Source organism: Budorcas taxicolor, chromosome 20, assembly GCF_023091745.1.
Source record: "Budorcas taxicolor isolate Tak-1 chromosome 20, Takin1.1, whole genome shotgun sequence".
NCBI lineage: Eukaryota > Metazoa > Chordata > Mammalia > Artiodactyla > Bovidae > Budorcas > Budorcas taxicolor.
In genome coordinates, this window is record NC_068929.1 from 53,323,503 (window position 1) to 53,348,763 (window position 25,261).

Sequence of the window (25,261 nt, forward strand, 5' to 3'; positions counted from 1 at the left end):
ACCATTTATCACACAAACTGAGCATTAATAATGCTTTTCAATATTGCTTCAAGAATAGAAACAATACAGTAGAAAACAACATTTGCATTTTAAAGTGATAGAAATAAAGAAAATGTAAATTAAAAGGTAATAAAATATTTATTCTAGTGTATTTTTTAATTAATGAGAAATTTGAGCTTTATAAAATAATGATGGTGCATGCTAAATTGTTTTAGTCATGTCCAACTCTTTGTTATGCTATGGACTGTACCCCACCAGGCTCCTCTGTTCATGGAATTCTCCAAGCAAGAATACTGGAGTGAATTGCCATGCCCTCCTCCAAGGAATCTTCCTGACAAAACCAGGGATCAAACCCATGTTTCTTAAGTTCCCTGCACTGACAGGTCAGTTCTTTACCAGTAACACCACCTGGGAAGTCTAAAATAATGACATGCAATTTCAAATATCTTCTACGTTACCCTTAAGTCAAATTGGAGTTTGGTAAAGAAAGAATGCTTCTTAATATCATTTTCAGAATAAACTCAGAATACTGTGAAATAAATAGGTTTAAAAGATAAATAAACGAAAATGTAAACCAAAAAAAAAACTTCAAAATACATTATCAATAGCAGGGCTATTATTAAGATTCATTTATTAATTCCATTAAAGTTGGCATTTTCAATTAAACTTCCATCTTTTCATTAATATGAGAATATTTGAAACAAATGCTATCAACTTCAGCACAGTTGCTGTTTTGGACTGGAATATTCTTGGCTGGGGCTTTCCTCGTAGTCCAGATGGTAATGAATCTGTCTGCGATGCTGGAGACCAGGGTTTGAGCCCTGGGTTGGGAAGATCCCCTGGAGAAGGGAAATGGCTACCCACTCCCATATTCTTGTCTGGAGAATTCCATGGACAGAAGAGCCTGATAGGCGACAGTCTATGGGGTCACAAAGAAGGGCTTCCCAGGTGGTGCTAGTGATAAAGATTCCACATGCCAATGTAGGAGATTCAAGAGACTCAGGTTCAATTTCTGGGTTGAGAAGATCCCCTGGAGGAAGAAATGACACCCCACTCCAGTTTTCTTGCCTGGGAAATCCCATTGACCAAGGAACCTGGCTAGCCATAGTCCGTGGGGTCACAAAGAGTTGAACACAACTGAGCACATCAATCACATCATCATATTCTTGGTTGAGAGGGGGTCCCCTGTGAGGATGCTTGTAACACACCTGCCATATACCTGTAGGCTCTAATAGTACACACTGCAGTCACGGCAACTTAAATTTCTCCAGATGTCTTTCGTCGTGTGTGTTTTCATAGGTGTGCATGGTAGTTGCCCTGGATTGAGAACATTGTTGTTGTTCAATCCTTCAGTTGTGTCTGACTCTTTGTGACCCCATGAACTGCAGCATGCCCAGGCTTCCCTGTACTTCACTGTCTTCCTGAGTTTGCTCAACTCATGTCTATGGATTGAGAATTACTTATTTGTAATTATTAAATATCCTCTGAAGTAGGTTTTATGGTGATCATAGATCATATTTGGAAATATTCAGCAAATTTTTACAGTATATGTTCAATGCTTGTGAAGAAATCTGCATTTTTAATTGATTGATTTCACTATATATTATGAGGGGATTCAGTTTTAGAACAGGGAAGTAGCAGTAATAATTAAAATTTGGGTGTAAGAAAATGGCAAGATTCTCTAACACAGTAGAAAGAAAAAAACAATAATGGATGGCATCTCTAAAACAATTATTTTCTCTTTTTTTTACAAGGCAATTTTTCATAGATGCTTTCCATATTATATTACTGTGGAGAGCTGACAAAGCTCAAAGCAAATACAAATAGAAAAGTTATTGTTTTCATATCAGCATGATTAGAGAAGCTACATTATATGTTGCAAACAGTAGATATCTAGATATCAATCCCCCCCCCCAAAAAAAATTCAAGGCAGATGTACAGATTCTTCTAAAGAGACAAAAGATCACAGAAAAGTGAAGAAATGGCAACCATCCCTTACAACATGGCTAAGCAGGTACAGTTATACTTCATCACTTTAAACTAAAAATGCAAAACTTTTGTGCAGTTTGGTTTTCTCTATTCAGTCACCAACTTGCATATTAAAGACATATGGCTGAATCAAGGGGAAAGAAAAGGTCAATAGAGTGGGTAGAAAATACAGTTTTCCATAACAACAGAGATGTGTAATTTCTGATACCACCTGGTAGCACTGAAAATTTCATTTTTAAAATTGTATTTCTCTCCAAAAAGAAAAAATGTAGGAAGGATTGTACTTATCAATATAATTTATATATAGATTACTCATTGTTAGTTCTTCATTTTTGACCTCCCTTCCTCACTGTCTGCACCTAGGAAAGTGTCAGCAATCATTTGTTAATTCATTAATCCTTTCCCTTGGATTTTACCCAACAAATAGTTATTAACACCTCTACAATTTATTTGTATCTCCACTTAGTGACTTAGGACTCCAAACAGAAGCAGGCACTTGGATATAACTGCTGTCCTATCACTTCAGACTCCTCATTCCAAGAGGTCATCAGGCAAATAAAAAACTGCCTTACTGATGGGGGTAATTTGTTCTGGACACAAAGAGCAGGTAATATTGTTATCATAGAATAGGAGCAAAGAAAAATTGTGCTGGAGGTCAAAGTATCTACCAATGAATTTCTTGGTTGTCCTATACCTTATTTGTTTTTGTTTTTGTTTTTGTTTTAAAGGGAATGGATATTTTAGGAGGCACTGTTTAAGAAACACGTAAGACTGAGGAATTTGGAAACTTTAGGGAAGAATTTCTGGGTGATTTCTACCTAACAAAGTGACTAAACAAGGAACATGTGAGCAGAATTTGAGAGACTTTGACAGAAAGGAGTGAAGAGGAGTTGACAAACCTCAGTTATGCTCTTGACTTCGTCTGCCTCGATAGAGGTTATCCTTCTATCAACTAGGCTGTCTTTTGTCAGTGCTCCAGGAAATAAGACCAACTAGAATTCCGGGGATGTTCTCCACATATGGGCCACAAGGGAGAGAAAAGGCATGTGGATCTGAATAGACCAGATATTCACATTATTGGATACAATGACATTCCATCTGTGTCCTCTGCTTGAATTTGACATACTCCACACACATGGAGGTATCAGCTTCAAATGGTTCAAACCCTCTTTACTGGGAATTGTCCTTTGCCACAGGGAGTTGCCTTGTGCTAATTTAAGCTCTCTTCTGTGGGATTTCGATGATCCTCAGGACCACTCCCCAGGTTTGATGGTTCACTAAGAAGACTCATGGACTTCCCCAGTGGCTTAGTAGTAAAGAATCCACTTGCGATGCAGGGGCCACAAAAGACACAGGTTTGATCCTTGGGTAGGGAAGACCCCCTGGAGGAGGGCATGGCAACCCACCCCAGTATTCTCACCTAGAGAATCCTATGGAAGAAGAGCCTGGTAGGCTACATTCCCTAGGGTTGCAAAGAGTTGGACATTACTGAAGTGACTGAGCATGCACATAGGCAAGAAGACTCATAAGACTCAGCCTGTAGTCAACTCATAGTTATGATTTATCAAAACAAAAGGGTACAGAGCAAAATCACCAAAGGAAAAAGGCACAGAAAGCAAAATTCAGAGGAACCCAGGTACAAACTTCTCAAAGTCTTCTCCCAGGGGTCACAAAGGAAGTGCTCCTTTTGCCCAGCAATGAGTTGCAACACATGTTCAACATTGCCTACCAGGCAAGTTAATTAGAGGCTAAAGGCCCAGGTTTTACTGAGGACTGGTCATGTGGACACCCTCTGCTTTTCAGGAACCAAAATTCCAAACTCTCAGAAGAAAACCAGGGTTCACAAATCATACTGTGTATATGAATAGTATAGGCACAATGGACTGCTTTTATCAGATAGGGTGGTGGCTTGTTGTTAACTCACTATGTCATACCCGACTCTATTGCAGCTGCATGGAATGTAGCCCACCAGGCTTCTCTATCAATGGGACTTCCTGCATTCCTCCTGCATTGCAGGAGGATTCTTTCCAGAAGTGAGACAGAGGCCACCCTTGTAAACAGGCTTTTAATAGGACAGCAGTAAGATCTGCTGTGCTAATAACCTTGAGTGCATGCAAGCAGCCTCTGCCAATGATTAGCTGATTCAGGTCTATGAAAGGCTGGCCTCCTTGCCTCAGTCTGAGTTATCTTGGAAAGGTTACCTCAACATCCGATTTCCCTGGTGGCCTTCACAAGTGACCTTCTTTCTTTGCTGTCCTCCCTACGTGACTTCCCCTACTTCTTCCTAGAGCTATTCAGAGCTCTTCCCAGTAGATCTCTGCACACAAGCCCCCCATCTACTCATCTTAATCTGTGGTAAAAATGTAGAAAGGATGACCTGAGATAGACTGAAAGTAGATGTGGTCTAGTGGATCCTGAACATTAAGGTCATTTAAAATATATTGAATTTTTAAAACTTTTCAAGTGCCTGGAGTTCCAGTGAAAAGTACAAGATTTTGTTATCCTGCAAATTCTGATATTAAAATGATGGCTTCTTCTAGTGAAAAGATTGACTTGGGGAGGTCCAACTTGCAACACAAACATGTTATGCTTAACATGTGAAAGGGAAATAGCTACAACCTTAATAGAGTATTGAAAGTAAAGAAGAAAGTTAATGTGTTCTAGACTTAGGAGTCAAAATAGGAGTAGCGGGAGGACTTGGCAGACTGTGGGTAATACGAGCACACACACACATATATTTTGCATACTAACATATCAACACATACATTATTGTTTTGTTCTATATATAGTGACCTTGATGTCAAATGAATTAAATGAATGTTCATGTAATGTTTTTGGCACTCTGGAGCAACATAACTGATGTATAGATGCTAGTTGAACCCGATTCCAGGTGATTATCTTACTCTATGCAGAGTACTAGCAATCTGTGTGTAAATAAGGAAAATTTCATCTGTCTTATTAGTCGCATGCCTGTGTGTGTGCTCAGTCACTATCGTGTCTGACTCTTTGCAATCTCGTGGACGGTAGCCTGCTAGGCTCCTCTGTCCATGGAATTTTCCAGGCAAGAATACTAGATTGGGTGGCCATTTGGAGATCTTCCCGACCCAGGGATTGAAAGTACAGCTCTTTTGTCTCCTCTAGTGACAGGCAGATTCTTTAACACTGTGCCACCTGGCAAGCCGATCTTACTAGTTAGGGTCAGTGAGTGATTTGAAACCTTAAACTTTTTTTTTTTAATATAAATTTATTTATTTTACTTGGAGGTTAATTACTTTACAATATTGTATTGGTTTTGCCATACATCAACATGAATCCGCCACAGGTATACACGTGTTCCCCATCCTAAACCCCCCTCCCTCCTCCTTCCCCGTAAACTTTTTGATAAAATCAAAATAATCTTTTCAAATTTTCCTCATTTTCTGATCCTGAAAATTTTCATTATTGAATGTAAAATTGAGCTGTGCTTAAGCTCACAAGTCCTGCAGGTACATATCAAACAGTTCATTATCAAGCAGAATATACTGAAACTAAGTTTTATTTGGCAAAATCAGCCTCATTATCTGAATACTATTTGATATCTTACTTATTTGGTGGTAATTACATATGACTATTTGTTTGCTCTCCTGGCACTCTCTACACACATTTACCTTGTCATTCATAAGGCTGTTTTGTAAAATTTGTTTTACTTCTCCATCTCTGCCACCTATCTAGAATCTCTGAATTCATTATATTCCTAATGCTTGTAATCATTAGTTCAGTCACTCAGTCGTGTCCAACTCTTTGCAACCCCATGAACTGCAGCATGCCAGGCCTCCCTGTCTATCTCCTGGAGTCCACCCAAACTCATCTCCATTGAGTCGGTGATGCCATCCAACCATCTCATGCTCTGTCGTCCCCTTCTCCTCCTGCCCTCAATCTTTCCCAGCATCAGTGTCTTTTCCAATGAGTCAGCTCTCTGGATCAGGTGGCCAAAGTATTGGAGTTTCAGCTCCAATATCAGTCCCTACAATGAACACCCAGGACTGATCTCCTTTAGGATGGACTGGTTGGATCTCCTTGCCGTCCAAATGCTTGTGATGCTGCTGCCACTGCTGCTGCTGCTAAGTCACTTCAGTCATGTCCGACTCTGCGATCCCATAGACGGCAGCCCACCAGGCTCCCCCATCCCTGGGATTCTCCAGGCAAGAACACTGGAGTGGGTTACCATTTCCTTCTCCAATGCATGAAAGTGAAAAGTGAAAGTGAAGTCACTCAGTCGTGTCTGACTCTTTGTGACCGCATGGATTGCCTACCAGGCTCCCCCGTCCATGGGATTTTCCAGGCAAGAGTACTGGAGTGGGGTGTCATTGCCTTCTCCAATGCTTGTGATATATTCTGCCAACTACTAAAAGATTTCCTCTGAATTCATGACATAACTACTTACACTGGAAATAGATTTGAGTGACAACCATTGTTAAACAGTTACTCAAATGTTAATTAAATAAGCAATTCAAATAATCCTAGGAAAATCTAAGGTTGCTTTTCATTGCTTTGGAAGGCTTAGGAAAGACATCTTTTTACATCTTAAATCTACAAACATAGGCTTTTTTACATCTTCAATCTACAAACATAGAAGTTTCTTCTCATAGAAAGGTGCTAAATGGCCTTTGCATTTTTCTGCATTCATTTCCGTATCTTAGAGTTCCAGTTTAGATTCTCCTAACAAGAGATACTCATGCAAGATTTGGAAGTTGGAAGGTAATCCAAAGTAATTATTCACCAGTGGAAACTGTGAAGAGGCCCACGGATGCAGTCAGCAGCCAACTTTCGGCTTAACCAAAATGCCCCTTCCATCCTCAGCAATATCACTCATTTCAATGGGTCAGGCAGCTGAAGTCTTCAGGGACAGCTTGCCTTCATCTCTTGTACTTCTCTGCTTTTTCAGAGTCTCCTGGACATTTACTACTTCCAGTTTTCCAGTGGTTGTATAAGCCACGAATCACCTGCATTCAGTCTCTTAATGTCTGGAATACCTGGACTGGTTTGTGCTTCTATGACTAAATGTAACCGATATAGGAGATAATCGGAGAAAGTGTGGATATCCACCATGAGCACTTTTCGTTTTGGAGAGTAACTTTTGAATCTCAATTTTAAAAATATGATCATTTTACTAAGGTGTGTTTCCTTGTGGCTCAGACTGTAAAGAATCTGCCTACAATGCAGGAGACAAGGGTTCGATCCCTCACTTGAGAAGTGAATAACTATCCACTGCAGTACTCTTGCTTGGAGAATTCCATAGACAGAGAAACCTGATGGCTACAGTCCATAGCATCACAAAGATTCAGGCACGACTGAGTCACTAACACTTTCAGTTTTTCACCTAACATAGCATTTTAGACAAAATAGGAAGAAGCTTATAAATGAGCAAAGCATTCTGGGGAAATGGTTTTTAATATTCTGAATTATTATTAACTAGTCAGGCCTTGACATCTCCTTCCTCAGGCTTTCCAGATAAAATCCAGATAGCATTCCAGATAGTATTCATACTTTGCATTTAAAAAATATAAGATTTTTGTAAGATTCTGAAAAATGAAAAAGGAGATAATCATGATTATGGTTTATGAAAACAAGATTTGTTATGTAGAAATACATTTACTTTTAGAGAAATACAATATATTGAAGAACAAACTTATTCTTACCAGGGGGAAGGGTGAGAGTAGGGATAGATTGGGAGTTTGGGATAGATATGTGCATATGACTATATTTAAAATAAGCAACCAACAAGGACCTACTGTAGAGCAAGGATACTCTTCTAAATATTTTATAATAACATAAATAGAAAAAAGAATTTGAAAAAGAATAGATACATGTATATGTATAACTGACTCATTTTGCTATACATCTGAAACTAACACAATATTGTAACTATGTTCCAATATAAAATAAAAGTTAAAAAATAATACTTCTAAACTGAAATTCAAATATATGTGCTATATTTTATAGGTTGAAAATATATAATTTATACTGTAAAAGAAAGTGAAACTAGAAGGATTAAGAGAATTTATTTTTAAAATCTGGGATTTTAGATCAGACATAAAAAGTTATCAAGTTATCATATATTGAACATATACATATATATATAATAATTTGTCTATAAAAACTGGAAACTTGTAACTTTTATTTCATAAATAACAACCAAAGATTCAGAAAACTTTTAAATTACATATACTGATTTTTATTTTAAATTGTTATATATGTCTTGGCAGTAATTCACTTTGAAATGGAAACCACCTGCAAAATGAATGAATCATTTTGTACATTTTGTTTTAAAATTTTGAATTGCTTTTCTCTATAATTAATATTTATGTATGAATCTTAAATTGTAAGGTATTGCATTATTTCTGTTTATATCTGTATAATCACTACTTTGACAGTGGTGAAATAATCTTTCCATAAAAAAATTATCTCTTTTTGGCTGTTTTATCATTATAGTGGTAGAACTAGTGATGGCTGCTTGTTCAAACTGTTAAAATCAAATTGTGAGTGGTTGTGATTAAAAGGTTTAAATATTTTTAAAATTAAATTTGTTTCCCTTCTCTCCCTGCATCACATAAAGGTCAAATAGGTCAATACAATTTTATATTCATTTGTATTTCAAAATAGAAGAAGGGGATGACAGAGGATGAGTTGTTTGGATGGCATCACTGACTCAGTGAACATGAGTCTGAGCAATCTCTGGGAGTTGGTAAAGGACAAGGAAGCCTGGTATGCTGCAGCCCATGGGATTGCAAAGAGTCTGACATGACTCAGCAACTGAACTGAACTGAGCCAAGTTTTAGAGATAGATGGTGGCAAAGGTTGCACAACAAAGTGAATGTACTCCCATAGACACATATACTTAAATGGCTAAAGTGTTAAAGGTCACATTAAATATATTTTCTCACAATAAAGTACTGGAAAATTATTCTATCATTTAATATTAATCTGGAGAAGGAAATGGCAGCCCACTCCAGTATTCTTGCCTGGAAAATCCCATGGACAGAGGAGCCTGGCAAGCTACAGTCCATGGGGGTCACAAAGAGTCATACACAACTGAACAACTTCACTTTTCACTTACTGTTAATCAGGATGCAGCTTCATATTTTTTCCCCTTCCTTTGGAAGCAATCAAATTATAATTTATTTCAGGTATGCAGGGTGGAATACAATAAATGTTTTTAGTAGGTAAAACTTTAAAAATCATAGACAGAAATTAAGAAAACTTTTTATGTAGAATAAACATCAACTGATCCATGACATGCCACTTTAAATTTATATAAGTATGTTATATTTAACGAACGAGTTGACTATAGACATAGTGTATAAAAAAATGGATTGGCTTAAAAATTAAATAGGAAGAGAAGTTAAAGGAAAAAGAGAAAAGGGAAGATATATCCATTTGAATGCAGAGTTCCAGATAATAGCAAGGAGAGATAAGAAAGCCTTCCTCAGCTATTAGTGCAAAGAAATAGAGGAAAACAATACAATGGGAAAGACTAGAGATCTCTTCAAGAAAATTATAGATACTAAGGGAACATTTCATGCAGAAAGGGGCACAATAAAGGACAGAAATTATATGGACCTAACAGAAGCAGAAGATATGAAGAAGATATGGCAAGAATATACAGAAGAACTATCCAGAAAAGATCTTCATGACCCAGATAACCACAATGGTGTGATCACTCACCTAGAGCCAGGCATCCTGTGTTGCAAATTCAAGTGGGCCTTACGAAACTTCACTATGAACATAGCCAGTGGAAGTGATGGAATTCCAGTTGAGCTGTTTCAAATCCTAAAAGATGATGTTGTGAAAGCGCAGCATTCCATATGCCAACACATTTGGAAAACTCAGTATTGTCCACATGTCTAGAAAACATCAGTTTTCATTCCAATCCTCAAGAAAGACAATGACAAAGAAGGCTCGAAATACCCCAAAATTGCACTCAACTCACATGCTAGTAAAGTAATGCTCAAAATTCTCTAAACTAGGCTTCAACAGTACATGAACCATGAGCTTCCAGATGTTCAAGCTGGATTTAGAAAATGCAGACAAACCAGACATCAAATTACGAATATCCATTATATCATGAAAAAGCAAGAAAGTTTCAAAAAGATATATACTTCTGCTTTATTGACTATGACAAAGCCTTTGACTCTGTGGATCACAAAAAAAAAACGTGAAAATTCTTCAGTAGACGGGGATAAAAGACTGCCTTACCTGCCTCCTGAGAAATCTGTTTGCAGGTCAAGAAGCAAGAGTTAGAACTGGACATTGAACAACAGACTAGTTCCAAATCAGGAAAGAAGAATGTCAAGACAGTATATTGTCACCATGCTTATTTAACTTATATGCAGAGTACATCATGAGAAATACCGGGCTGGATGAAACACGAGTTGGAATAAAGATTGCTGGGGAAAATATCAATAACCTCAGATATGCAGATGTCACCAACCTTATGGCAGAAAGCAAAGAAGAACTAAAGAGTCTCTTGATGAAAGTGAAAGAGGAGAGTGAAAAAGTTGGCTTAAAACTCAACATTCAGAAAACCAAGAGCATGGCATCCGGTCCCATCACTTCATGGCAAATAGAGAGGAAACAATAGAAACAGTGGAAGACTTTATTTGGGGGGCTCCAAAATCACTGAAAATGGTGATTGAAGCCATGAAAGTAAAAGATGCCTGCTCCTTGGAAGAAAATCTAGGACCAGCCTTGACAGCATATTAAAAAATAGGGACATTACTTTGCCAATAGACGTCTGTCTAGTCAAAACTCTGGTTTCTCCCGTAGTCATGTATGGATCTAAGAGTTGGACTATAAAGAAAGCTGAACACCCAAGAATTGATACTTTTGAACTGTGGTGTTGGAGAAGACTCTTGAGAGTCCCTTGGACATCAAGGAGATCCAATCAGTCCATCCTAAAGGAAGTCAGTCTTGAATATTCATTTGAAGAACTGATGCTGAAGCTGAAACTCCATTACTTTGGCCACCTCATGCAAAGAGGTGATCATTTGAAAAGACTCTGATGCTGAGAAAAATTGAAGGCAGGAGGAGAAGGGGACGACAGAGGATGAGATGGTTGGATGGCATCACCGACTCAATAGACATGAGTTTGAGTAAGCTTCGGGAGTTGGTGATGGACAGGGAAACCTGACATGCTGCAGTCCATGGGGTCGCAAAGAGTGACTGAACTGCACTTCTGTTCCTTGTCTTTTAGGCATTTTGGATTCATTTTTCCTATTCTACCTACATAACATGGCAGTACTAAGTTGTTCTAGTGTCAGGGAAAACCATTTCTTTGTTTAATAGTTGTGAGATGTCCAAAAGAATTGCCTTTCGCCAGCCTATTCTCTCTCATAGAGAAAGGAATGGAATTCCAAAAGAAATGTCTACTTCTGCTTCAGTGACTACACTAAAGCCTTTGACTATATGGATCACAACATATTGGAAAATATTAAAGTGATGGGAATACCATACCACCTTAAGTGTCTCTCGAGAAACCTGTATGCAGGTCAAGAAGCAACATTTAGAACATTGCAAGAAACAACAGACTGGTTCAAAATTGGGAAAAGAGTTTTATATTGTCAAGGTTGTATGTATCAAGTTATATATATCAAGGTTGTAGATTATTACCCTGCTTATTTAACTTCTATGCAGTGTACATTATGCAAAATCAAGGCTGAATGACTCACAAGCTGGAATCAAAATTGCTGGAAGAAGCATCAACAACCTCAGATATGCAGATAATATCACTAAGAGCAGAAAGTGAAGGTGAACTAAACTGACTCGATGAGGATGAAAGAAGAGAGTGTAAAATCTAGCTTAAAACTCAACATTCAAAAACCGAATATCATGGCATCTGGTCCCATAATCTCATAACAAATAGATGGGGGAAACGTGGAAACAGTGACAGCTTTTATTTTCCTGGACTCCAAAATCACTGTGGTTGGTGACTACAGTCTTGAAATTAAAAGACACTTCTTGGAGGAAGACTATGACAAACCTAGAAAGCATATTACAAAGCAAATACATAACTTTTCAGACAAAGGTTCATATAGTCAAAGCTTTTTTTCAGTAGTCATGTATGAATGTGAGAGTTGGGCCATGATGAAGGATGCATGAATTGATGTTTACAAACTGTGGTGCTGGAAAAGACTTTTGAGAGTCTATTGGACAGCAAGGTGGTCAAAACTGTCAGTCCTAAAGGAAATCAATCCTGAATATTCTTTGGAGGCACTGATGCTGAAGCTGAAGCTTCAGCACTTTGGCCACCTGATGTGAAGAACTGACTCATTAGAAAGTATCCCAATGCTGGGGAAGACTGAGGGGAAAAGGAGAAGGGGGCAATAGAGGATAAGATTATTGGATGACATCATTGACTCAATGGATATGAGTTTGAGCAGACTCAGGGAGATAGAAAAGGACAGGGAAACCTAGTGTGCTGCAGTTCATGGAGAGGGAGAGAGTTTGGACATGACTTGGTGACTGAACATCACAACAACCAACTCAGTGGACATGAACCTGAGCAAAATTTGGGAAATGGTGAGGGACAAGGGAGCCTGGAGTGTTGCAGTCCACAGGGTTTCAGAGAGTCAGACAAGACTCAGTGTCTGAACAGCAACAATGAAGCCTCTACGCTCTGAGGGAACCCATTCCTACACACTCAAAATTCTCAAAGCTCAGTTTTCACAGAGGTTATAGCCAGTCTCCTAAAAGAGATAGGAGAAGTCATGTGAAGCAATCCCACATGGATGAAGAAATCCAATGACCACTACCCATAATCTATCCAGCCCTTACTGAAATCAGTAACCTTTGAAGAGGGCCAAGAACACACATTCAAAGAATAGCTTGCTGCTGCAGCTGCTGCTTTTTTAAAAGAGAGTTTGATGCAAAAGAAAGAGAGAGCTTTTCTTCCAGTCTCTGTTTGGAAACATTCAAATAACACTAGAAATATTTATATCTTGAAGGTTTGATAGAACCACTTGTGAAAAATCAGTCTTGTTTTATTTTGGAAAGGAACTGTTTGACAGCTTTCTCAAATTTTACCATGATAATTGGTTTGTTTATATTTTATGTTCTCCTTATAATTTATATTTTCTGAGAATCTTAAGTCGATTTTCAAATTTATTTGAATAGAGTTGAATAAAATATTGTACTATAATTAGTTTCCTCAATATGTTTGTGAAATTATTCCCTTGTTTGTTTATATTAGCTAGTGGTTTATCTATTTAATTGATTTCTTTCAAAGTACCAATTATTGAATTTATTTATTGATGTTAGTAACTGTATATTCTAATATTTAATTATGTTTATATTTATTAATTGTGTCTTTTTTCCTCCTAGGCTTATTTTGCTCTTTTCACAAATTATTCTTCTTTAACTTACATGAGTACTTGAGAATGAAAACTTTGAATTTTCAGTTTTAAATATATCTCTGAAGTTTTTACAGTTTTGTTAACCAACAGCGTTGTGGAACAGTTTATGCACAATAAGCTACACATATTTAAGATGTGCTACTGAGTGAATGATATCAAAATATAAGCTGTGAAACTAACAGTACGAAGAAAATGCAGACCACTTTGTTAACCCAAAAAACATTTTATGTATATCTTTTCAAGTATCTTTCCTTTGTTCCAAACCCTAGATATTCAATAATCTGACATTATAATTTATATTCCCTCAAATTTTAAGTAAGTGAAATCATGGAATTTTTGCATTTTTTTCCACTGATACCTGTCACTTGGTTAATAATTTATCTATGTTGCTGCATTTTCTTTAATGCTGAATATTATTCCATTCTATTTTTATCCATTCACTTGCTTATGAATACTAGGGTTATTTCTAACTTGGGCTTTTACAAACAATGACTTACATGCACATGCTTTAAAAAAAAAAAACCACTTTATTGAGATATGATTGACATACAAAAGGCTGTACATATTTAATATATACAAACTCGGTAAGTTTGGAAGTAGATATACACCTGTGAGATTATAATTAAAGCAATAAACTCATCCATCACCTATAAAAGTTTCCTTTTGTGTCTCCTGCCCCACTTCTTTTATAATTAAAAATGTTTTTGTGGCAAGAGCACGTAACTAAGATCTACCCTCTTAGCAAAATGTAAAGTATATAATACACTATTGCTAACTATAATCTTTTGAGAACTTAAAATCTAATTCCCCAACACCACCTCCCCCAAAAAATATCCCTCTAGCCACATAAGAACTATACAGCAAACTCAGGTAGTTGTGACTCAGAGAGTTGGAAGCAATCAAAGGATTTGGTTGGCCAAAAGTGGATGAAAAAAGAATATAAAAAGTTTAAAAAGTTGACGATCTATTAAAAAAAAAAAGACAAATGTGTGCATAGTACATCTTGTCTTTGCTTGATTTCTTGTACTGCTTCACTTCCCCACATATTAAAAATGAAAGCATACATGTAGATGTGTCTAGCACATGCCCAACAGAGTAGAAATTTAATCAATGTCAGCTGCCCCAGCCCTGCTTCTCCTCCTTCCCCTTTACTCAGTGGATGATGAGTAGCTGCAAGTAATATTTAGGGTAGTTACACGCTCCAGTACTCTTGCCTGGAAAACATGGACAGAGGAGGCTGGTAGGCTGCAGTCCATGGGGTCTCGAAGAGTAGGACACGACTGAGCGACTTAACTTTCACTTTTCACTTTCATGCATTGGAGAAGGAAATGGCAACTCACTCCAGTGTTCTTGCCTGGAGAATCTCAGTGACGGGGGAGCTGGTGGGCTGCGTCTATGGGGTCACACAGAGTCGGACACGACTGAAGCGACTTAGCAGCAGCACATGGCTTTGCAATCTCATCATGTCACAGTATCAGTGAATTTCTTCCACCTTCACAAGTTCCAGTTAGAATAGAAAGGTACCAATCTAATATATGCTATTTCTCAGTTTGAATAGTAGAGATTAAAATGCACATAAATTACAATTCTTTGCTATAAGATCTCCAAACTACCAGGAATAAAACAGTTATGTGTGCTGTGTGCTCAGTCCCTCAGTTGTATCTGAATCTTTGCAACTCCATGGACTGTAGCCTGCCAGGCTCCTCTGTTCATGGAATTTTCCAGGCAAGAATACTGAGTGGGTTGCCGTTTTCTCCTCCAGCACATGTCTTTTTATGAATACATATTTTGATTTGTCTTAGGTGAATACTGAGAAGCGAAATGGCTGGGTTTTATGGTAGCTGTGTTTAACTTTTTAAAAAAACTGCCAATTGCTTTTCAGAGTGGTTATATCTTTTACATTCCCACCAACAGTTTGTGTTGTATCCAGTTTAGTGAGACATTCACACCAAATTTGGTATTCTAAGATATGTACTACTGTTTCATTTATGTTTTTTAACTTATATTTCTCTAACAAACTACCTCAAATATGTTTCCATGTATATCTTTTGTGGTGAAGTATCTTCTCAAATTTTGTGTCCTTTTTGTAAGCTGAATTAACCATTATCTTGTTGACTAAAAGAGTTCTTTCAGTTCAGTTCAGTTCAGTTCAGTCAGTCAGTTGTGTCCAAATTTGCAACCCCATGGACTGCAGCATGCCAGGCTTCCCTGTCCATCACCAACTCCCAGAGCTTACTCAAACTCATGTCCTTCCAATAGGTGATGACATCCAACCATCTTATCCTCTGTTGTCCCCTTCTCTTGCCTTCAACTTTTCCCAGCAACAGGGTCTTTCCAATGAGTCAGTTCTTCACATGAGGTGGGCAAAGTATTGGAGTTTCAGCTTCAGCATCAGTCCTTTCAATGAATATTCAAGACTGATTTCCTTTAGGATGGACTGGTTGGATCTCCTTGCAGTCCAAGAGACTCTCAAGAGTCTTCTCCAACAACACAGTTCAAAAGCATCAAAAGCTTTCTTAATAGTCCAACTCTCACATCCATACATGACTACTGGAAAAACCAGAGCTTGGACTAGATGGACCTTTGTGGGAAAAGTAATGTCTCTGCTTTTTAATATGCTATCTAGGTTGATTATGGCTTTTTTTCCAAGGAGCAAGCATATTTTAATTTCATGGCTGCAGTCACTATCTTCAGTGATTTTGGAACCATAAAAAATAAAGTCTCTCACTGTTTCCATTGTTTCCCCATCTATTTGCCATGAAGTGATGGGACCAGATGCCATGATCTTAGCTTTCTGAATTTTGAGTTTTAAGCCAACTTTTTCACTCTCCTCTTTCATGTTCATCAGGAGGCTCTTTAGTTCTTCTTTGCTTTCTGTCCTAAGGGTGGTATCATTTGTATATCTGAGGTTATTGATATTTTCCCCAACAATCTTGATTCCAGCTTGTGCTTCACTCATCTCAGTATTTTGCATGATATACTCTGCATATAATTTAAATAAGAAGTGTAAAAATATACAGCCTTGACATTCTCCTTTCCTGATTTGGAACTACTCTATTGTTCAATGTCCAGTTCTAACTGTTGCTTCTTGACCCGCAAACAGATTTCTCAGGAGGCAGGTAAAGTGGTCTACTATTCCCATCTCTTGAAGAATTTTCCAGTTTTTTTTTTTTTTAATCCACATAGTCAAAGGCATTGGCATATTTAATAAAGCAGAAGTAGATGTCTTTCTGGAACTCTTTGGCTTTTTCTATGATCCACCGATGTTGGCAATTTGATCTCTGGTTCCTTTACCTTTTCTAAGTCCAGCTTGAACATCTGGAAGTTCACGGTTCACCTACTTTTGAAGTCTGGCATGGAGAATTTGGAGCATAACTTTGCTATCATGTGAGATGAGTGCAATTGTGTGGTAATTTGGGCATTCTTTGGGATTGCCTTTCTTTGGCATTGGAATGAAAATCAACCTTTTCCAGTCCTGTGGCCATTATCGAGGTTTCCAATTTGCTGGTATATTGAGTACAGCACTTTCACAGCATCATCTTTTACGATTTGAAAGAGTTCAATTGGAATTCCATCACCTCCACTGACTTTGTTCGTAGTGATGCTTCCTAAGGTCCACGTGCCTTCACATTCCGGGATGTTCTTTATACATTATAAAAGTCCTTTGCCGAGATTAACCACATTGTAATTACTTCTCTCATTTTTGTATCATATTTTAATCTTATTCATAGACTCCCTTGAAGAATAATAGTGTTAATTTTCATAAAATTTGCTTTACCATTATTTATGACCCAAGGTTTTTGCATCCTATCTATGAAATATTCACTTGTATCAAGACCCAAATATTCTTCCATATATTTTCAATTAGTAATCTTATGTTTTTAGCATTTATATTTAAGTTTATGATTAAATTTCAGTAAACATTTTTGTATGGAGTGAAGTAAGGGACATTTTTTTCCCATACAGTTACTCAGTTGATTCAGTTGATTGTGCTAAATTTCTTCAAAGCACATCTCTTTCTCACTGAACTGCCTTGGCAGTTTTGTTTTAAAGCTGCTTTCTATGAAATTAACAGCTTATTTTTGTACTCTCAATTCTGTTCCATTAATCCCTAGTCTTCTCCTTATGATAGTTTCATACTTATTCTTATTTTTATTCATCTAAGACATCTTGGAATGTGAAGTCAAGTGAGCCTTAGGAAGCGTCACTACGAACAAAGCTAGTGGAGGTGATGGAGTTCCAGTTGAGCTATTTCAAATCCTGAAAAATGATGCTGTGAAAGTGCTGCATTCAATATGCCAGCAAATCTGGAAAACTCAGCAGTGGCCACTGACTGGTAAAAGGTCAGTTTTCATTCCAATCCCAAAGAAAGGCAATACCAAATAATGCTCAAACTACCACATAATTGCACTCATCTCACACGCTAGTAAAGTAATGCTTAAAATTCTCCAAGCCAGACTTCAGCAATATGTGAACCATGTACTTTTAGATGTTCAAGCTGGTTTTAGAAAAGGCAGAGGAACCAGAGATCAAATTGTCAACATCCGCTGGATCATGGAAAAAGCAAAAGAGTTCCAGAAAAACATCTATTTCTGCTTTATTGACTATGCCAAAGCCTTTGACTGTGTGGATCACAATAAACTGTGGAAAATTCAGAAAGACATGGGAATACCAGACCACCTAACCTGCCTCTTGAGAAATCTGTATGCAGGTCAGGAAGCAACAGTTAGAACTGGACATGGAACAACAGACTGGCTCCAAATAGGAAAAGGAGTATGTCAAGGTTGTATATTGTCACCCTGCTTATTTAACTTATATGCAGATTACATCATGAGAAATGCTGGACTGGAAGAAGCACAAGCTGGAATCAAGATTGTCGGGAGAAATATCAATAACTTCAGGTGTGCAGATGACACCACCCTTATGACAGAAATTGAAGAGGAACTAAAAAGCCTCTTGATGAAATTGAAAGAGGAGAGTGAAAAAGTTGGCTTAAAGCTCAACATTCAGAAAACCAAGATCATAGTACCTAGTCCCATCAATTCATGGCAAATAGATCGGGAAACAGTGGAAACAGTGGCTGAGTTTATTTTCGGGGGCTCCAAAATCACTGCAGATGGTGACTGCAGCCATGAAATTAAAAGACTCTTACTCCTTGGAAGGAAAGTTATGACCAACCTACATAGTATATTCAAAAGCAGAGATATTACTTTGCCAACAAATATCCACCTAGTCAAGGCTATGGTTTTTCCTGTGGTCATGTATGGATGTTAGAGTTGGACTGTGAAGAAGGCTGAGCACCAAAGAATTGATACTTTTGAACTGTGGTGTTGGAGAAGACTCTTGAGAGTCCCTTGGACTGCAAGGAGATCCAACCAATCCATCCTAAAGGAGATCAGTCCTGGGTGTTCATTGGAAGGACTGATGCTGAGGCTGAAACTCCAATACTTTGGCCACCTCATGCGAAGTGTTGACTCCTTGAAAAAGACCCTGATACTTGAAGGGATTGGCGGCAGGAGGAAAAGGGACAACAGAAGAGAGATGGCTGGATGGCATCACCGACTTGATGCACATAAGTCTGGGTGAACTCTGGAAGTTGGTAATGTATAAAGAAGCCTGGCGTGCTGTGATTTAGGGTGTTGCAAAGAGTCAGATATGACTGAGTGACTGAACTGAACTGAGCTGAACTGAATATATCTTCACTTACATTTCATGTTTGAATATTATTGGTCTATATAGAATTTAAAATTATTAATTTTTCTTTCAGGTATTAATATATTTTATTCTCTTTCTCCTTTTGTCTCCAAGTTCTGATGAAAAGACTAGACATTCAAATTGTTGTTCGTCTTTATATTTTTCCAAGGTGCTCTTTAATAATTTCTCTTTATCTTTGTTTTTAATTACTTTACTATGATATTCTCATACACTTCACTTAATTTGACATTAAAGCCTTTCTATTTTTAAGCCATTCTCTTTTTTCTCCTTCTGATATATTAATTTTCTTTAATCAAACTTACAATATTTTCCCATATGTATCTGATGTTCTGTCTTTTTTCCTCGAACATTTTTGTCTTTTTGCTTCAGATTGCGTACTCTTCAACTTCTTTGACTCAATCCTTATCCACCTCATTATTTTGCACTGCTAAATATTTTTTATAATTAATATGGTGTGTTTTAAAGAATTGTTAACAATTATTGATTATGTTTCACATAAACAGGGAAGGAGAGAAGTCCAAGATGAAGCTGTGGGCTGATTTCCAGTCTTGTAGACAGCCTCTGTACCATTGTGTGCTCATATGAACTTTGTTCCATGCATGTGCATGGGAAATGAAAGAAGTGTCCTGTATCTTCTTTCTTTTATAAGGGCGCTAATTCAAAAGGAAGACCCCCATCCTCATGACCTCCTTTAACTTGAATTGCCTTTCAAAGGCCCATCTCCTAATGCCATTACATTGAAGCTTAGGTCTCAATATATGAATTTTGGGGGAGACACAATATTTTGCAATGTTTTGTTACCAATTTAAATATGGCATTATCCTCTTTCCTAAAGTTTATGCTTTTATCTATGGATGATAGAGAATTAGAAATCCTGGATCTCACTTATTTTAGCATTTCTAGATTGCTAGAAGGCTTTGGGACATGTTTTTGCTTTTCCATGAGGCACTTTGTTTTTGGTTCATTCAGAAAAATGTCAACATTTGTCTGAAGAGATAAACTAAATAAATAAATAAAACCACACTGAGTACTAAATATGACGTTTTGTTTATTTTATATAGTCAGAATAAACAGTGGTAACTTAAGGATCTAAAAGTTCAGATAAAGTCTGCATCAGTTTTATTTCTACAGATAATTTAATAACTTTCTTGAGCATAAAAAAAAGTAAAATTACTATCATTTCATATGCCTTTGTGTCAAAACTTTTCAGTAATAGAATGGAAAACTAAATCTGAGGGAGGCAGCCTAAAATAACATAATTAATGTGCATTTGCAGGGTAACAAATACAACCAACTTTCTCAGTAGTTTAACATAGCAAATTTAATCCCACTGAAGCAAAGTCTACTGGAGATCTGGAAGGCATCTTTGACAATTCTCCATCTAGCAATTGTTCATCTTATCCTTAATCCTCCATCTACCATTTTGGTAACAGGGAAAGAGAGATTGGAGACTCCAGGAGCTAAGTGGTTTATTCTGGATGTGACATACCTTCTTTTTCTAGTTCATTCTCCTGTTTATATTGGGGACTATGCTTGAAACTCAATTATTGAGAAATTGTTTCTAATTAATTCTGACGAAGTCAGATGCACCTAAAACTGAATTATTGTCATCCATCTCTGCTGTTCTCTCTTTCCTACACAGGTTCTTAGCCTCACTATGTTATTGACATTTAATGCACATCTGCCAAAGAATGTTTCATATTTTGTTTTCTTAGAAGAATTTAAGTTTAGTTGAGAATATGTTGGTTGCATATTCATGTTATAATGTTGCATTTAATTTTCCCCTAAGACTGTTATAGCAAATTGAAATAGTATCATCTCATGACATATTATTTGAAAAGAAAAATATTTACCATCATAGGAGATGTATTTATTATACCACTTCCTCTCATGAAAACAACAATAGTGATGCCAAATCACTATGTAATCTATGTATTTAGGGAGCAAACAGTTCTTGTGTCATGTGTAAGAGCTGAAATGATAACTAGATTGATAAAATGAAAGTTATGTCATGTTTCATTATTCAGATTTTCCTACAAATATAGAAACTCAAATAGAGACTTGGAAGGCACTTTAAAAAAAGTCATTGCATTATTACATTTATATTATTATTACAAATTTATTCTTCCATAAGTCAAGTCACTCTTAATGACTTGAGAGTGATTTTAAACCTATTTAAAATGGTTTTAAATAGAAATAAAAAGCATAACCAATTCAATGACTACATTAAAAAAAATAATTTCCCTTCTCATATTCTGTCAAAGTCAAACATCTGATTCACTTGTTTTTCAAGTGAGGAATAAAATATTCAGTCTCCTTGTAAACTGACACTATTCACTTTTTGCCTTACATCTGAAACTGTTAGTCTTAAATGATTACACAGTTACACTTTAACTTGCATTTCCAAAAACCATCCATAATGTGGTGCTTAAGTGCATTCTACTTGAATCTCTTTCATTGTCTGTATTCAGCCATTGTCACTCTCCACCACCAGACGTTTTAGTTCATGGATTGATGCGTCTTTTGCTATCACTGTTAGAATATTTATTTGAATAAACATCTTTGGAACTCATTGAAAATGAGAATGAAATTCCTTTGTCAGCATCCAGTTCTATTCCAGGGTCTTTAGAATCAAACTGGAAGCTGCCTTATCATTTGGCGGACATGGTATTTCATAGACCCAAGGCAGAGAGGCTGGGCTGAAATAAATTATATGGTTGCTCTTATTTTCTAAAACTTAAAGATTTAATTGTTATGCTATATTTTATATATTTGTTTTATTAAGTTCTTGGTTATTTAAATCTAGCTACCTGTCTAGTCAGCTATCATGTATCTATCATATACCAATCATATCCTTTTACTATTTGTTTTTCAATATTTTCCTTTATTCATTTTATTGGATTTAAAATTTTAGTTTTTCTTCCATCTATTTGATCAAATTGAAGAAATGCAACCTCAGAAATCAAGTATACATTCTGGCAAGACTGCAAAGACTCTCTTATTTAACATATCTTTATTAATTCTATGCCACCAGAAGGGACCTCAATCCATTGATACTATGGCATCTTTACTGTGCCTCACTTCCTTCACATTTTCATTTCTCTCTATTCCAAATTTAATTTCCAAGTTCAACAGTCAAAATCTTGCCCTTTCTCTTAACTTTTCTCCCTTATCTTGCTTCATTATTTGTTGTTGCTTTGCTAAATCTTCAGTTCAGTTCAGTTGAGTCGCTCAGTCGTGTCCGACTCTTTGCAACCCCATGAATTGCAGCATGCCAGGCTTCCCTGTCCATCACCAGCCCCCTGAGTTCACTCAGACTCACGTCCATCGAGTCAGTAATGCCATCCAGCCGTCTCATCCTCTGTGGTCCCCTTCTCCTCCTGCCCCCAATCCCTCCCAGCATCAGAGTCTTTTCCAATGAGTCAACTCTTCGCATGAGGTGGCCAAAGTACTGGAGTTTCAGCTTTAGCATCAGTCCTTCCAAAGAAATCCCAGGGCTGATCTCCTTCAGAATGGACTGGTTGGATCTCCTTGCAGTCCAAGGGACTCTCAAGAGTCTTCTCTAACACCACAGTTCAAAAGCATCAATTCTTCGGTGCTCAGCCTTCTTCACAGTCCAACTCTCACATCCATACATGACTAGTGGAAAAACCATAGCCTTGACTAGATGGACCTTAGTCAGCAAAGTAATGTCTCTGCTTTTGAATATGCTATCTAGGTTGGTCATACCTTTTCTTCCAAGGAGAAAGAGTCTTTTAATTTCATGGCTGCAATCACCATCTGCAGTGATTTTGGAGCCCCTAAAAATAAAGTCTGACACTGTTTCCACTGTTTCCCCATCTATTTGCCATGAAGTAATGGGACAGGATGCCATGATCTTGGTTTTCTGAATGTTGATAAACCTTAACCCCGACTAAATGGAACTCTACCTACTGAGACCTTGCCCTGCACAGATAAACCTGGCTGGCACTTGACCTCTGCATCATACTAACTTCTTTTTGTTATCACTCATCACAAGAGACCTTTTATGCTGGTCAAAAATTATATTATCCTGCTCAATTTATTCTTCCAATGTCTTAAATCAACATCTTATATATTACCTCATGTCTCCACTCTCATTTTCAGCTTTGATCTTTCCCCTTACTTCATTAAAAAGTGGAAACCTGATTAGATTTTTTTACAAACATTATTCACTATGAGAAACTTATTAACTAGGTTTCCTGCACCTTTGTTTATACACGTTTCCTTTTCTCTGATGCTTTTGAGTGAATCACTCCTATTTACATAAAAAATATTTGGAAGAAAAAAAACAAGCCCTTGAGATCCACATTAAAATAATAATTAAGGGAACAACAGACTAGTTCAAAATTGAGAAAGGAGTACATCAAGGCTCTATATTGTCACCCGGCTTATTTAACTATTATGTAGAGTACCTTATGCAAAATGCTCAACCGGATGAATCCCAAAGTGGAATTAAGATTGTCAGAAGAAATGTCAACAACTTCAAACATGCAGATAATAGCACTTTAAGGGTAGAAAGCAAAGAGAAACTGAAGAGTCCATATAGTCAAAACTGTGATTTTTCTAATCATCATGTATGGATATGAGAGTTGGATCATAAAGAAGGTGGAGCACCTAAGAAGTGATGCTTTCAACTTGTGGTGCTGGAAATTTATCTTGCAAGTTCCTTGGTGGAGATCAAACCATTCAATCCTAAAGGAAATCAACTCTAAATATTCATTGGAAGGACTGATGCTAAAGCTGAAACTTCAGTATTTTGGCCACCTGATGTGAAAAGCTAGCTTATTGGAAAATTCCCTGATGCTGGGAAAGACTGAGAGCAGAAGGAGAAGGGGGCAACAGAGGGTGAGATAAATGGATGATATTGCTGACTCAATGGACATGAGTCTGAGCAAACTCTGGGAGATAGTGAAGGAGAGGGAAGCCTGTGTGCTGCATTTCACGGGGTCACAAAGAGTTGGATATGAATTAATGACTGAACAACAGCAATAAATAATATAATAAAAATTACATTCTTCAAATATTTGTAATTTTTGGTCAATGTATATATATGGATTGTGTCCACTTAGTATTTTTATAAAATAAAAAAAAAAATTAAAGCCATGGTTTTTCCAGTAGTCATGTATGAATGGGAGAGTTGCACTATAAAGAAAGCTGAGCACCAAAGAATTGATGCTTTTGAACTGTGGCATTGGAGAAGACTCTTGAGAGTCCCTTGGACTGCAAGGAGATCAAATCAGTCAATCCTAAAGGAAATCCGTCCTGAATATTCATTGGAAGGACTAATGCTGAAGCTGAAACTCCAATACTTTGGCCACCTGATGCAAAGAACTGACTCATTGGAAAAGACCCTGATGCTGGGAAAGATTGAAGGCAGGAGGAGACGGGGACAGCAGAGGATGAGATGGCTGGATGGCATCACTGACTCGATGGACATGAATTTGAGTGAACTCCGGGATTTGGTGATGGACAGGGAGGCCTGGCATGCTGCAGTTCATGGTGTTGTGAAGAGCTGGACACAACTGAGCGACTGAACTGAACTGAAGAAAATTAAACCTTTTAATGCTTTCAGATTGGGTAATACAACACATTTAAAATACCTTACCTGATTTTATTTAGAATGACTAGTTAAATATATTTATTAAATATAATCTACCTAAAATTATTTTATTTGAAATAATGACTATGTTTGCTTTTGAGCTGAGAAGAAACCAATTAACTGAAATCCAATTAAGTCTTGAGCACCATGGAGTAATTTTTCTACACTTCACAAATATGTCTGTGGTTTGTTTGAGCAGAGTTGCTATTGTTCAGTCACGAAGTTGTGTCTGATGCTTTGTGACTGCATAAACTGTAGCATGCCAGGCTTCTCTGTCCATGGAATTTTCAAGGCAAGAATATTGGAGTGGGTTGCCATTTCCTTCTCCAGGGGATCTTCCCAACCCAGGGATAGAACCATTGTCTCCTGCATTGGCAGTAGCTGTGGTTATGAAACGTTCTTAGATTCCTAAAAGCTGGATCCATATTCAGTATGTTTTCCTTGCAGATTGATGAACACATAGGCGGCCATAAACTTCTCAACAGGGAATACTGAAAAATACAAGTTCCATTCCAATTCTACGTTTAAAAAACTCATGAAAAATATC